Consider the following 15,676-nt stretch of genomic DNA (forward strand, 5'->3'; position numbering starts at 1 on the left):
ATACAGAAGTTCAAGTAATTGACGAAGAAGGCTATATATGGAACTTTTTTTTTATTTTGGATATAACAGGTATCTATTATGAACACATGCTTCAAGGGACCTACGCCTCAAAGACAGAAAACCGTGACCCAGGATTAATAGCTGTGAAAGATTTTTATAACTTTGTATAACAAACATTTATAACTTTCTTATAGTGAGGATTGAATGATGGCACCCCAAACAGACATGTCTACATCCTAAAGCCTGAAAACCTGTGAATGTAACCTTGTTTGGAAAAGAATCTTTGCAGATGGAATTGAGTTAAGGATCTAGATGAAAGCATTCTGGATCATGAGCATGGGCCCTAAATCCAATGATATTATTTATTTATTTATTTGACAGAGAGAGAGACACAGTGAGAGAGGGAACACAAGCAGAGGGAGTGGGAGAGGGAGAAGCAGGCATCCCGCTGAGCAGGGAGCCCGATGCGGGGCTCGATCCCAAGTCCCTGGGATTGTGACCTGAGCCGAAGGCAGATACTTAACGAATGAGCCACCCAGACACCCCTACAACTGATTTTTAATACCTATCTTGAATCAAATTACTAAATTCATAAATTATTTTTAATATTTCACCTTTTATTACTAATAGCTTGTTTTCTGAATTTTTCTTTTAGGTACACAATCATGACATGTGCAACTAATTTTTTTTTTCTTTTTGGTTACTATGCTTTCATTTCTGTTCTGTTTCTTGCCTTACTGCACTGAATGGGACATCCACAGAGATAGCAGGCATTTGTGGTAGAATAATGGATAATGGCCCCAGAGATGTCCATGCCTTAGTCCTCAGAACATGCCAATATGTCTCCTTCCATAGCAAAAGAAACTTTGTAGATATGATTAAGGATGCATACCTTGACATATGGAGATATATCCCTATCTTATCTAGGGAGTTACAATCTAATCATATGTGCTCTTGAAAGCAGAGAACCTTTCCCGGCTATGCTCAGAGACAGTGCTGTGATGATGTTGCTAGAAAAAGGAGATTTATAGCCAAGAACCATGGGTGACATCTAGATGTTTAAAAAAGGCAAGAAAATAGATTGTCCTCCTCTAAAAGGAACACAGCGTTACCCTGCCATCCTCTTTGGATATACTTTCCTTTTGAGAAAGAGCTTTGGCTTGCTACTGGGCCTCAGTAGAGACTGAATACTTAACCATAAGCCGCACCAAGTTACCACACGACCTGAGCTGTCCAACATGGACAGGGTGTCAACTGACCTACCAAGCCACAAAGCTGGGCATGAACAGTAGCACTCTACTATCGAATGGTAGGGATATACATGAGATTGGGTTTTAGCAAGCCCTGCAGGCACAAGTAAGTTTCAAGAGGAAATAGCCCAAATGCTAACAGACACTACTTCTATTACATGACCTTATCTCTCCCAGCTATGGTCTTCGTGAGGAGTTCAATTGATGGAGGAAGAGAAACTCAGGCCTGATTTATAGTTCTTCATGATATGCAGGCATACCCAAAGGTGGATGGCTAGATTTCTACAGTCCCTTCCTGAGACATCCCTGAAAAAAGCAGGGATGAAAGTAAATCCTAGCAGAAATGTGAGTCTATACCAACTCATGAATAGTGGCCAATGGTTTGCTTGGATGATGAGGCACTTAGAAGGAACATGGTTGGAAAATGGATGACACTGAGGTCTGTGGAAGAGGAACATGGAGAGACATCTCTGAATGGGGAAATAATATAAAGATAATTGTGCCTCATGTGAATGTTTACAAAAGAGTGACCGAGCATAAGGGGATTTTAATAATCAAATGTATAGGATGACCCCTTTTAAGGATACTAGTTGACCTCTTTCCATGACTATTCCTATCATTGCCCAATGGGCTTGGAAACAAAGTTGCCATGATGGCAGGAATAGCAGTTGTGCATGGCCCCCACAAGATGGGCTTCCACTGACAAAGACCAACCTGATTTACAATCACTGCTGAATGCCCAGGCTACCAACAGCAAAGACCAATAGTACAAGATATGACATCACTCCCCAGTATGATGTTCCAGCTACCTGGTGGAACAACAATTGTATTGGACTGCTTCCATCATGGAAGGGGAAGAACTTTGCCATTACTGGAAAAGACACTTAGTCTGGATATGGATTTTCCTTCCCTGATGCAATTCTTCTGCCCAAACTACCTTCCACAGACTTACAGAATGCCTCATTGTCACAATATCAGACAGTATTGATTTTGACCAAAGAACTCACTTCACAGCAAAAGAAATATAGCAGTGGGCCCATGATCATGGACTTCGCTCATCTTACAATGTTCCCCCACCATTCCAAAGCTGCCAACTTGATAGAAAGATGAAATGGCCTTTTGAAGACCCAATTATAGCACCAGCTATGTGTCAATACCTTGCAGGGATAGAGCAATGCCCTCAAGGAAGCTGTACATGTTCCAAATCAGCATCTAATATACGGTGCTTTCCTCCCATAACGAAGATTCATGGATCCAGGAATCAACGGGTGGAAATGGCAATGCTACCACTCAGTATCACCTTTAGTGAATAGTCTTCCTACACAGCTCAACATAGAGTCAATTTTGGTAAATGTTCCATGTGTACTTGAAAACAATATGCATTATCTCATTGGTGGGTGCAACTTTTCTACATATGTTCATTAGTTCAAATACACTCATGTATCCTTTCCTTGGTACTCCTCTTGCTTTGAGGTCTTGGTATTCTTGAATCTGTAGCAAAATTTTCTTTTACGGTTTTAGAAAATGCCCAGTCATTATTCTTCAGTTAGTCCTTCTGTCTTACTCTTTCTTTCCTTCACCTTTGGGACTCCAATGACATGTATATTAGGCTTTCTCACCACATCTCATATGTATCTTACACTCCTTATTTTCTATTCTTTTTGCTCTCTGTGCTTCAACCTGGATATCATCCCCTGACCAGTTTCCTGATTCTCTTTTTTGCCATGTACAATCTACTATTAAACTCATCTATTGAAATTTTTATGTTATTTCATTTTTTGATAATTAATTTTTCACTTCTTCAATGACATGCTCCACTTTATTATCTACTTACTTGAAACTATTGGTCACAGCTATTTTAAAGTCCATTTGTGATAATTCCACTATCTAGACTATCTGTGGGTCTTTCTGTTGTCTTTTTCCCCCCCCTTGGTCTTAATTATTGGAATGCTTGATAATTTTTTATTGGTGATTGGACATTTTATATGATCGACTATAGAGGCTCCAGAAGGTATTTTCTTCCTCTACCTTCACTCTACCTCTGATAGAATGTGGGCAGGTCACCTTCATCCAATCAGGGATTGAGTTGACTTCAGGTGAGTTACAGTTTTTACGAAGTTTCATTTTCCTGTTTCACCTCTACCCCTAGGCTATAGCTCTCTGAGAGGTTTTAAAAAGCCCCTCCTTTCAGTGGACTCTGAAGCATATTTTTTATCTTCTTGCCACCTAGAAATGGTAGGACACCCCACTTAAATTTTCATGAGCTTTCTGCTTACGGCCTTACATTCCTGCCCTGTGTACTTTAAGAATTTAAACACCTCACGCACAGAGCTGATCACATGTTGGTCTTACTTTTCTATAACTCCATTTTCACCAGGATCTTGCCCCCACCCCTCACCCCCACCCATGACCTGACTGTCTTGATATCACTAACCTTCCATTTTCGTCACTTTCCCCCTGTGAGACTGCTGGAGCTGCTGCTGACTTCTCTCCCTCCTAGCTGTAAGCTTCTTCCTGCTCTGTACGTGAATTCTCTACCACTTGCTCAGACCAAGAATAAGCAAATGTTTGGAGGAAAAAAGCAACTACAAATGTCATCTTCCTCCTCCAAAGTTTCATCCTTTCTGAGATCTTCTCCCCTAAGTCCTGGCTGCTTTGGTGGCTCTCCGATGCCTTTAAGTATGTGCTGTTTCTATTTTATCCAGATTTCTAATTGTGCTCAGTAGGGATGTTTGCCTTCTGCAAGCTATTCCATCATAGCTCCAGAGTTTTATTTTAAAGTAACTTTTAAGATCCTCTATGTGGATGGATCATCATATGAAGACCTGTCTGCCAATTACCATTTTCACTTGCAAATATGTCTAATATTTACTTTCATACCGGCTCAAACAGATCTCCCTTTTTTGTTTGACAACTACGTAAGATAACATTTTATAGATAGACTATAATTTGTTTACTTAATATCTTATCAATGCACTTTTTAAAACATTCGACTATAAAAATTTTCAACATGGAAAACAGAAATAGCATGATAGAAATAGTACTGACAAAGATTCTTTACTTGATCTAACTTTAGTCAGGCTCCTGAACTAGTAAAATCTAGTTATATCTGATCATCCTTGACATCTGATTAGCTTCCTTATCCTGTACCATCCCCCAGGTGATGTTTGATCACCCTAGCCTGTCTTTAGCAAAAATCCTGTTAGGTTGATTGAGCCAGAGCACCCCTTACCCTTGATGTTTCCTGTTAGTAATTTTCCACCCACAGACCCCCACCCTGCTCCGTGGCTATAAATTCTCACTTGTCCATGCTGTATTCAGAATTGGCGTTGAGCCCAGTCTCCCCACCCCCCACCACCGTAAAATCCCACTGTAGCTGTCCCTATGTCTATTGTGATGGTCCTGAATATAGTCTGCCTTACCATCTCTAACAGTGCCACTGAATATTTTTCTTAATAACACCCACATATTCATCACCTAGATTTAAGAATATTAACATTTCATCGTATTTCTGTTCTTCCTAAGCTCTTCAGTGGGCATCCCTTAAGACTGATATCTTTCTTTCATTATCCAATATGCTGGACAGAATGTCGTGTCTATTGATTTCCTAATACAAATAATGTTTTAAACAATATCTGTGTATATTTTGGCTAACCTATTCCTGTATAGCCACATGACATATTCTAAGCAATGGGGTTGCTTAGAGTGTAGGTATGTTTAAAATTTGGTAACGACTGGCAGATCGTTCTCCACTAAAGTTGTACCAATTTGCACTCCCAACAAACAGTGTAGGCGAGCTCCTTTGAAGGAGAGAGCTTTTGATGTTTCTCTTTGGGTGTCTCATCTGGTGATCTTGGCATCCTGTGATATACAGAGGATGTCAATTAGCACTTGAAAGTCACCATCTGTATGAAGGCACTCAGGGGTTCTGAAGCCCAGGGATGCTTTTCAGAACCGCAAGTGTTCTCTAAAAGAAGGCAACTGCCAAGAAGACGTAAATTCTAAAATTTCAATTCTGATTAACTAACTATACCTAAACCATAAAAGGATCTAGTAAATTTTCCTAGATAAAAGAAAATTCGATTTCACAGAAGCACCATCAAAAGGAAAACAAAAGGAAAGAGGAGCCAAACTTGGGTGAGTTTCTTAAGGAACTCATTTTAGTGCATTTTCAAATCCCCTTTTTGTTCTCCTTATCATAAAGAACCAAATTTAAAAGAAAAAAATATGATAACCATAAAAAAATATTTATTTTAGATAAAAGCAATGACTACTAAAGCTTATTCCACTTAATCCAAAAAAATTAATTGATCTTCTCTTAGGTTAAACAAATTGTTCCAGACACTGCTGAGCATAGAAACAAAAGTGAAACATAACCGTTTGATGAGGTAGTTAAAGTCATCTAAGTTTTGCAGAAGGATGACGGAGAATTGGTAGAGTAGGCATACCTTCCAAATATGACTAGCTATGCAATGAATAATTAATTGCAGCAGGATCTTAGCTTAATTTTCTAACTTATGAAATATTTTCAACCATCATTGAACATGATGCTCACATACAAGTTTATAACATCAGCAGCTAACATTTGTAAAGAGTTGGCAAAACTGCCAAGAGGTTTGCATATTCATTTTTAATTTGATCCTTAGGTTTTACAGATAAGCAAATAAAGGCTCAGAAAAAAAAATTTTAAATAGGCCAATTTCACAGGGCTAAGAATTTTCAAAGCTGAAATTTGTCCCAGAATATGTCATTTTTTAATTTAAATATTAATGAAACTTTAGAAAAGATACAGAAAATCATAAAGACTTAAATAGCTAATTTTCTATTTAAGAGATGGTGAATATTAATATTTTCCCACATATTTATGCAAATATCTATAATTGTTTGCCTTTTGTCAAAACAACATTTATTATTTTTTAAAAATTTGTAGAAAGAAGAGCAGAGAATAAAACTTCCAAAAATGCCACCCAGAAATAATCAGTGTTTACATGTTGGCATACAACTCTCCAGAACTGTATGTGTCTCATATACATGAATAGCAAGGAGAATAAATATTTACTGTTGTAGTCTGCTATTTGCACTTAGGAATATACTGAAAGTGGTTTTCCACATCAGTAAATAATTCCTGTTCATATTTACGATGACAGTGCTTTTATCATCATAAAAATAACAAAGGACTTGAAATTCAAGCAATTTAAAGAATCTTTTGCCTCCCATCTCTATCAATAACTTCCATCAACAATTATGTATTCTCATATATAACATATTTCCTTGCTTTCTCATATAAATGCAATCTTAGGACATGCACTGTTCTGCACTTTCCTTTGTCCACTTAATAATGTATTATTGAAACCTTTCATCTCACTACACACATAGAATATGGCATTGGATAGATAGATCACAATTCATTCAACTGGTGTTCTACTGATAAAAATTAATGTTTCAGTGGTTGTTTTCGGTACTAAAGTAATGTTGCCATAAATACAACTAGTAGTAGCTGTAGTAGTAAGTGTATTAATGTTGTTAGCACTATTATGATTACTATGTATCAGGTGCTGTTCTAAGTAATTTACATATAATAACTCATTTAGTCACACACCAACTTTATGAGGTAGTTACTATTGTTACGATCTTTTACAAATTAGGAAAATGTGCACAAAGAAGTTAAATGAATTTCCCAAGTAACATAGATGGTAAATATGTATATGTTTCCACATATGTGTGAGTAGACATAGAGGATAATTTCCAAGATGTCTGAGTCAAAGAAATTCATCTTAAGTTTTGACTGAAATGGCAAACTGCCCTTTAAATGAGCCTATCTCAATGATATAGTCCCTTCAACAGTATATGAAATTTCCAGAATCCTTCCACTCACCAGTGGTGGGCATTGTGAAACTTTGTTAATCTGTGCCAACTTAATAGATATTAATTGTTGTGAATCATAAATTTCGGCAACTTTTCATATAATTTTTAGATATTTGTAATCCTTTTCCTGTGAGCTGCCTGCACTATCAATGTTCTTTACTATTGGATTGTCAATTGGTAAGACTTCCTAATATGCCAAAGAAATAATCCTTTTGTCATATATTTTGCAAATATTTTTCCCAGCTTTGCTTTTTAATTTTGTTTACAAAGTTTTTGTACCTGTATTTTTGAGATACTGGATTTGATTTTTATGTAGACTTCACAGGCGAAGAAAAACATGCCATTTTGGTTTTTTGCCTCTTTTCTTGATGTCTGTCTTCATATCTACCTCTCTTTGTGTCTCTTTCTCTGTCCTTGCCTCTTGCCTCTTTTCTTCCTTTCCTCCTCTCTTCCTCCCTTCCTATCTCCCTCCTTTCCTTACTTCCTTCCTTTCCTTGTTGTTGTTCTATTGTGATCTCTGATGCAGATAGTTGAGTTAATCACACTCCTTAGGTTAAGGCACACCTTTACCAGGTTTCCATATTACACCCCAATGGTTGAATTTTATTATATTCTTCCTCATCTCTTGTCTCCTCTATTCTTCCCTCCCCTGTTGGATGGTGCTCAAAGATGCTTCATGCATGTCTTTGGTCCTCATTTGGAGGGAAATTTGGGCATTTACATTTATCTATTCATTTAATTGTAATCTCTCTTTTAAAATGCATACACACTTATATCATGCTTTTGTTATTTTAAATATTTTAATTTACATAAATAACATTGTGCTATAGATCTTTTTCTGTTTATTAATTTTTTCATACAACATTGTGTGTTAAAATCTGTCCATATGGCTTTCCGTCCATGCATCCCTTTTAATTATCTATTGCCATGGTGCCCATCTCAAACTACATCATGATCAATGCTCTTACCTTACCTGCCTACCCACCAGAATGAAAGGGATCCTGGCTCATATGGAATACACGTACTTAATTTCTCTACGTGTTGCCAGATTGCCCCTCAGGAACAAGGCATCATTTTACTCTTTCAAGTACATTAATGTTTTCCTTTCTCCATATCTTGGCTGATGCCAGGAATTATCCAACCTTACGATCTTTGCCAATCTTGGGTAAAAATGAGACCTACTTCTTTTGAACTGCATTTCTCTGATTATAAGAAAGATTGAGCATCTCCTCCGTTTTTGTGATCTGTCCAACTTTCCCCTTTCTCATGTCTGGTATTTACATTAGTTGGCAGTTCATAGTGAAAAGACAAGTGACTTACGTTGAACAATTTCTAAAACCCTATCTCAGAATAAGCTACTGAATTCAAGTTACAGTTCCTCAAATGCACTATCAACTCACTATTTGTCCTGCTGGCTAGTGATGACTTCCTAGCGAGGGCTGGCGCTCAGCAGAAGCACTAGTCAGGCTGTATGCGTTGTTCACACTGCCTTGCATTCTGATTGCCCAGACATTATTTCTGATTGGGCGATATCTATGCCAAACAAGCAATTAATTATTTTTAATATTACCCTTGTTCATAGTACCTAAGATTAAACAAAACTCTTCTAATTCCTTCTTTCCATCCCCCCTAAAACACTTTAAGAGTACTACAGTAAAATTATCTAAAATGAACATTTTGCAACTTTACCTAGAAACTTGGTGTCCAGCAAGACAGAGAAATGGGTTTTGTGAGGATATGGATTTGAAAGCTGCAAAATAATTACTCCTGAAATCAATGAGAGGCAAAATGTTCCAACATTTGGAAAGCAGTATGAAAATTCAAGTGATGGTTTCTTCGAGATCCAGCAATTACACTCCCAATTTGCTACACAGAACAATGCAAAAGAAGAAAATTGTGCCTTACTTGAAGATATTCATTACACTTTTGTCTAAGCGGGAAGGAGAGAGGTAATTGTATTAAAAAAGGAAAGTTAATTTGGTATACTTAAAACCACATGCATCTGGATAAAGCCTAAATATGGAAGCGTGAATTTTATTTTCATTTTTAATTTCTTTTACTATTTCTTTATTTAGTGGTAAATAAAGTCTCCCAAAAATTCAGTCAATAAAAAAAAAAAAACATATTGGCTTCTTAGGATCTAATAAAGTTAAAATGTCTTAATACCATTAGACAAGTTTTAAGGGGTACATATATGGAGTGAACAGGGAGCAGGCAAAGGATGAGGGAGATTGGTAAAGATCAGGGTACCTAGCAACATCTGCAAATTCAGATTTTTGAAAGAGCAATTTTGAGTTTAGATATCAAATGGGTCTTCAACAGCAACTGATCTAAAATGAAATGTGTGCCAGGCACTAGCTATTAAGAATCAGCACAGTGTCGAGAAATGCTACCTGTATCCATAATTGTAGGACTCAAATTAAAATATCGACCCAACTTTACTCCCTCAGCATCTTGCTTGTTAAGCCTTATTTTTTTCTCAGATTGCCGAATTGTGATAAAGGGGAAGCTTTTCAGTGGAGGAGGTAAAGATTTGCTTTTGGCACATGTGACTCCAGTTCATCTCTTTTGAATGAATTTTGCATTTGTGTGAGAATATAGCCCTGCCCTTATATAAAGCCACGTCTGAATGATGGAAGGTGATGGATCAGCCTTATTGAGATTCCATTATTGGAAAGGTATGCTTACCTAGTCCATTTAAAGAGGAATCCCTGAATGTTGACTAAAAATGCTCATGGGTTCATATATTTCAAGTATATTTTCTCCTTGAAAAGAATAATATTACTGTCATACTATGAAGATGGAAAAGTTATTATCTATATGCTGATGACTCCTGAATTCTAATCCCCAGGCTAAAACCTCTAACTCTGGAGCTCAACTCATATAAATCAATTTAATAATTGGCACTTCTATCTGGGTGTCCTAAAGACACCTCAAACTAATTGCATTCTATACTGAACACATAACCTTCCCATGCAAACCTACTATTTTTCAGAATCTCTATCCCACTAGCTGAGACCACTATTTATCCAACTTCCCAAGCCAAGGTCATCCTTGGTTTCTCCTCCCTCACTTCCTACGGTCAAACACTCACCAAATCCTATTGATTATGAAACTTATGTATCAGTTAAATCCAACCATTTCTCAACATCCCTTATCAGAGGATGCACCATACTTTTTTACAATTGAATTTTTGTATACGAGTCCAATAGCAACTGTTAATGATAAGGTCTTCATTTTCTAGCATCTAGCCCAAAGTCTGGAGTACATTAAACATTACATAAACATTCTTAAATTACTGAAACTTTTAGAAATTTAGAAAATTTAAACAGAAATAAACATGCATAGAAAGTAAAGTTCTATAAGAGGTAAAACATTTTCAAAGACTGGAAATAGAGATGAACATAAACATTTATTCCATTTTAACATTTAAATGAAGTATCTGTTAGTTCCTTCTTTGTGCTAAAGACTGTGCTGTGTATACCTGTAAAATTATTTGTTTAATTATAACAACCTTGTAGGTTCTTTACATATAAAGTCCTAAAGATTGAAAAAGATTACATACCTTATAAATAATGGTATGTCCAATATTATCATACTTGTTTTTCACTAAACCGTTAGGAAATAAAGAGGCACTTTTAAAATATCATCATTTTTTCAGATAAGGAATGAAAACCTAGAAGAAATGAAAATCAAATCCAGGTTTTCCTAATTTTCATTCAAAGTCATCTACAATGTATTATGAAATATATAAAAAAGATTGTCAAAGAGCTAATTAACTCCAGCCAAACCTACCTACAAGATGATGAAGAGAGAGCATGTCTTCCTTCATTTTAAAGAGGAATCTGTGAGTCTTAGCCATAAATGAATTTTCCAAGCAAATTACACTTCTAAATGCTTTACCTAAAGACCTTTGATAAAATATATCCATTGAATTTGCCTCATTGTATTAAAAATTGGTATTAGAATTAACTTCTTAGTTTGGGGGAGTGATAACAAGTTAAAACAATTTAAATGCCCATATCTGAATTTTTGCATATTCCACCTTGCACAAAATCCGGTAAAGGGATATTAATTTGGGGGGAAAATACTATATAAAGTGGAAGGTTTCATCATCATAACACAGGGATAATTGGGTTCACATTCATTCTCCACTGGAAGCTTCTACTAGCAGGCTTCATCCAATCTATTAGAAATTTGGTGAACAACTACAGAGCAAAACCCAGAATACATTGTTCCTGATTGTGAGCCTTGAATAATAAATGGATCAACAATGCTGACACCTATTCCCATGGGTTGGTGTAGCGAAGAGATTAAGCCCACAGCTCTAGAGACTGGCATCTTTGGTGTCCTAACTTTATAATGAACTATTTTTGTATTCTTGAATTAAAGCTCAAGTTACATAAGTGAACAAAACCTGTTTTATATTTTATAGATTTTTCTATGATTATTTGAAGTACTATATATCATGCAGCTAACAAAGCACCTGGCATATAATAAGAGTAATAAACTTATTAGCAGTTCTTAAGAAGAGAATTACTGACTATCAAAGTTGGAGAGCCTTTAACAACCATATGATCTGCTGCTGCATTTTATAGGTGAGCAAACTGATTAGCAGAAGATGGAAGCAGTTTGCCTGAGGTCAAAAGATAGGTTCCTTTACAACAATAGGTCTCAAACTTTGGAGTGCCACAGAATAACCAGGAGAACTGATATTATAACCATTGATTGCTGGGCCTCATTACCACAGTTCCTTAGATCTAACTCAGGTCCAGGGATGTTTGCACTTCTACCAAGTTCCCAGATGATGCCAATGCTGTAGATTCATGTATCACCCTTGGAACCCCTGCAGTACAGTGATCTTTGCACTCTACTATATGACTCCGTATCCCTATTGGCATTCAGGGCGGATTGCTGTCTGTCACCAGTCAGCCTAAGGTGTATGTTTCATGAACCATAGTTGAAAAAGCACATTTACTACATAAACTGGTTTTATTTCATGCTAACACATTGCAATCATCAGCTTAGATATAAATAATTAAGTCTAGATGGCTTCCCTAAGGTCTTACAGATGGAAGGGGCCAAAGTGTGACTTCAAGACCAGCCCATCTCACACCATAGCCCATGCTCTTACACCTGATTTATATCTGGCAATATGTCCAATATTCCACATGAAAAGCATCCTATTCCTACAAAGGAGCAAAGGCAGCAAAGGTAATCTTTTCAACAAATGGTGCTGGAACGACTGGACATCCACATGCAAAAAAATGAATCTGGAAACAGACCTTACACCCCTCAAAAAAATTAACTCAAAATGGATCATAGACCAAAACGTAAAATGCAAAACGACAAAACTTCTAGAAGATCACATGGGAGAGAATCTAGATGACCTTGGGCATGACAATGACTTTAGTGCAACACCAAAGGCACAATCCGTGAAAGAAATTATTGATAAACTGGACTTCATAAAAATTAAAAACTTTTGTTTTGTGAAAGACAATGTCAAGAGAATGAGAACGCAAGCCACAAGGCTAGGAGAAAATATTTGCAAAACACAAATCTGTTCAAGAACTGTTACTCAAAATATACAAAGAACTCTTAAACTCCAACAATAAGGAAACAATCATTAAAATATACGCAAAAAGACCTTAATAGACACCTCATCAAAACAGCAATAGAGATGACAAATAGGATTACAAAGAGATGATCCACATCATAGGCCACTAGAAAAATCTAAATTAAAACATTTATAACATACCACCATACACCTATTAGAATGGCCAAAATCTGGAACGTCGACAGCACCAAATGCTAGCAAGGATGTGAAGCTGCTGGGAATGCAAAATGGTACACCCACTTGGAAGACAATTTAGTGGTTTCTTACAAAATCACACATACTCTTAGCAAAAGATCCAGTAAATGTACTCTTTGGTATTTGCCCAAAGGAGCTGAAAATTTATGTCCACACAAAAACTGCATGCAGATGTTTATAGCAGCTTTATTCATAATTGTCAAAGCTTGGAAGCAACCAAGATTTCCTGCAGTAGGTGAATGGATAAATAAACTGTGGTACATCCAGAAAATGGAATATTATTCTTTGCTAAAGGAAATGAGCTATCAACCCATGAGAAGACATGGAGGAAACCTAAATGCATATTACTAAGTGAAAGAAGCCAATCTGAAAAGGTCACATACTGTATGATTCTAACTGTATGACATTCTGGAGAACATAAAACTATGGAGACAGGAAAAGATCAGTGGTTGCCAGGGGTTAGGGGGGGCAGGGAAAGATGAATGAGCAGAGCACAGGTGATTTTTAGGGCAGTGAAAACATTCTGTATTAAATTATAATGATGGATTTATGTAATTCAGTATACATTTGTCCAAATTTATAGAATGTATACCTTTATTGGAATTTTTATGAAGCCTTCCTCAGGTAGACACGATCAATTAACTCCCTTTTTAGGCCTTCTCCCTTATCTAGAGAATGGTGGGTGGGGGGTGGGGGAGGGAAGTGCTCAAAATGCCAAGCTTTCAGTCATGGCTTGATCTTTCCAGCGACTAGCCCCCATCGAGAAGCCATTTAGGAGGCCACCCAGAGTTGCCTCATTAGAACAAAAGACACTCTAAGACCCAGGAAATTACAAAGGATTTAGGAGCCCTGTGTCTGGAACTGGGCTCAAAAACCAAAAACTAGAACATTCTACCACTTTTATCACTTAGGAATTTACAAGAGGTTCAGGAGCCCTGGGCCAGGAATGGGTGTTGTGGAGGTGGGGCAGGTGGGGGGGCTTGGGGAGATAATGCAGAGACATATAATATATATACATATATATATATATATATTCTATGATCTCACTCACACCTCTCGTAAAGCAGGTACCAGGTCATAAGCTCTGTGAAGGTTAGGCATGGGTTTGGGTTTTTATTTCTTTTTGTCTTCTATTTTTCTTTTCTTTCTTTTGCCTTTTTCTTTCTTTCCTCAACAGTAGTTCACCAGGACCACTATCAAAGTATAAGCCATACTGTAGACATTCTATAAGCATTTATTAAATACATTAATGAGGATTGATGTGAAAATTAAATGAGACAGTAGATGCAAAACACTTAGAAGAGGGTCTAGTTCTCACCAAGACCATCAGTGGATGCTACTCATTATTATTTTTATTGGAGGATAGAAATCAGTATTAAAGGATGAAAAGCTTCATGAATTAAGACTTGAAATTGTATTAGCACAATTGTTTTCAGGGCTGGTAATATGTTTAAAAAGACAGCAGCATTTTCTTCTTTGAAAGATGATTTGCATGGTATATCAGTACTAATATAACAAAATCTGAACCCTCACCCCTGTGTTTAAGACTTATACACCCAATCGACCCTGCACAAATATGCTGAGTTACTAAGGAATACCCCATGTTTTCATTGTTATTTATTTCTTTGTTCAGTGTGAGAAAGGAATTATTTCACTGAAAGTTTCCTATACTTAGTCTTTTATGCTTTCATGAGAAAAGATTTCATTACCAGTGATTTAGGAGTAAAGTTTAACTATACTCATTCTTACCTGTTTTTATTAAATCCCAAGAGTTTTCTGATTTGGTGTGGGTTAGGAGAGTTTTAGGTTTGCTTTTTGTTTTCCATTTGCAACTTAAGCTCTTAAAGTCTAGCATTAATTCCAGAATACACATGATTCTTCTTACAAAGTAAAGGATTTCTTAGACAACTTGAGTTGCAAAGACAAAAGAAAGAAAGAACACCAAATTCAGGCAAGGATTTTTTCATTGTGTTAAAAACCTCTACCTAGTATTTAATGTGCTTTGTCTTCTTACTTGGATTTATCAGCTCAACAATCATGAGGGAAATCAAACCTTATATTTTTTAAGATTTTATTTATTTATTTGAGAGAGAGAGAATGAGAGAGAGCACGAGAGGGAAGAGGGTCAGAGGGAGAAGCAGACTCCCTGCCGGGCAGGGAGCCCCACGCTGGACTCGATCCTGGGACTCGATCCTGGGACTCGATCTGGGACTCGATCCCAGGACTCCAGGATCATGACCTGAGCCGAAGGCAGTCCCTTAACCAACTGAGCCACCCAGGCACCCTTGTCTTTTAACGGGTAAATGCCAAAGGAAGTCCTTTATCAGTTTGTCCTAAGGCTTTGGATATATATTCTGGAAATAGAAAGCCAATTTAGCTATAGCTCATGAAGGAAATTTGGATTTCAGTTTCCATTATTTTGTGCTTTCTCCACTGCCAGAGAATTCATTTTTAACTATAGCCAGTAACCTGAGGTCTTAACTGCAAAATAAGCCAAGGGAGTCAATAACAAATCTTTGTTTATTGGAAAATAAGCATTATTCATACTATTCTTATTCATTCACTTTGTTCCTATTCAGAAACAAAATCTCTCTTCTGTGGTTTAGACTAGGGCCCAAAGTATCTCCCTGTGATTCCCCGAGAAACAGATTGTGTCCAAACATTTTTCACAAAATACCTCCTCTTTTCCAGGAGGGCAACCCAGAATGAAAGACAGTCTATAGAAATGATTTATGGTGATTAAAGCATC

Source organism: Callorhinus ursinus, unplaced genomic scaffold (assembly GCF_003265705.2).
Source record: "Callorhinus ursinus isolate GAN/ISIS: 27379988/994484 unplaced genomic scaffold, GSC_fseal_2.0 scaffold31, whole genome shotgun sequence".
Classification (NCBI taxonomy): Eukaryota; Metazoa; Chordata; class Mammalia; order Carnivora; family Otariidae; genus Callorhinus; species Callorhinus ursinus.